Raw genomic sequence first — 1,540 nt, 5'->3', positions numbered from 1 at the left:
CCCCCCCCCCCATAAAATAAGAGCATCATTGACACAAATTTTTAATTTAACATAACACAATCCACATCAAATAGAAACACTCACTAAGGGGCCAACCGAAACTTAACTAACAACTAATCTACCAACAAGAATGGATTAATTAATTAAGAATTCAAAGGAAGAAAACACTTTAAAAATAAACAAATATTCAGACCAATTAACACTAACCTTCAACGAAATAACAGGGGATAAACAATAACACCCTATAGATGCGAAGCGATGAGGAAAACATCCAAATATGCCAAAAAAAAGAGGAATTGTGCATCAATGAAAGAGATGACTGAAAAAGGAATCCAAACATCCAAGAAATAGTTTGAAGACTCATATTGTACTGTAGATCGCAAAAATAGCTTCTCTGCTATTTGTTCAAGATGACATCCTATTTTAAAACAGAACTAAGCTATTCCCAACTCAATAACATCCCACTAAAGACCCAATCGACCAACACAATTTTAAGCCTTACAGAAAAATTGGGCCCAACAGTGGAAACACAAAATAAAAATTTTCAAAAATAAATGTAAGTAACTGATATAAATTATAAAAATTATAAAAAACACCTACCTAATCACTACAAATACAAAATCATTTACAAAAAACTACTCCCACACTTTACTAATTACATATGAGAATAATTAAAATATGACCTACAACCATGACATGACCAAAAAAAAAAAATTAAGCACAACTAACTACTACAACAACACAACAACTATAACTATACAAACTAAACTTCTCATTATAAATTTTTAAATTGGAAAAAAAAACTCAATGATTTAAATTACTTTAAAATAAACAGTTGACTACATTATACTTTCTGTGAAAACAAAGATGAACAAACCAAACCAACAAAAGAACAAAGGAAAACAAATGAAGAACACAACCAAAAGGCACATAGAAATTTACATAAAGAAAATAGAATATACAAAAAAAAACCCAAGCAAACACCCTCATCTAATTGTCGCGCATAGCGCGGGTCAAATGCTAGTATATTATATTTGGCAAAAATTACAAAACTATTTTTTTTTGAGGATAACAAAATGTTTTGTATTCATTACAAAAGAAAAACATAATTACATAAGTGTTTTAGAGCTGTTGTTTCAGAAAGAAAAAAAAAGTGTTTCAGAGCTTGGTTTGAGAATACTAAATTATCATGTATCCACAAAACCACAACGAGTCATGAATTATTTTAGAATAAAATTGTTTAAAGATTTATTTTTAAATTTTACAAAATTTGGATTCACTCATGTCTAAATGCACTTTTTTTAAAGCCATATCGGCCCATTATGACATGAGTGAATCCAACGTCTGTAATCTAAAAACAGCCACAAGCCCAGANAAAAAAAAAAAAAAAAAAGAAGATAACATACAACACAATAGAAGAATAACGTCCAAAGAACAAATTTTTTTTTTTTTCAATCATTGGGCCACAACAGACCGGCATATTAGCCAAATTCCTACATTCGTAGGGAGCGGAACTCGATCTCCGCTGTGATGGTATCTT

This window comes from Camelina sativa, chromosome 12, assembly GCF_000633955.1.
Source record: "Camelina sativa cultivar DH55 chromosome 12, Cs, whole genome shotgun sequence".
Classification (NCBI taxonomy): Eukaryota; Viridiplantae; Streptophyta; class Magnoliopsida; order Brassicales; family Brassicaceae; genus Camelina; species Camelina sativa.
Note: the sequence above shows the minus strand (reverse complement) of the source record.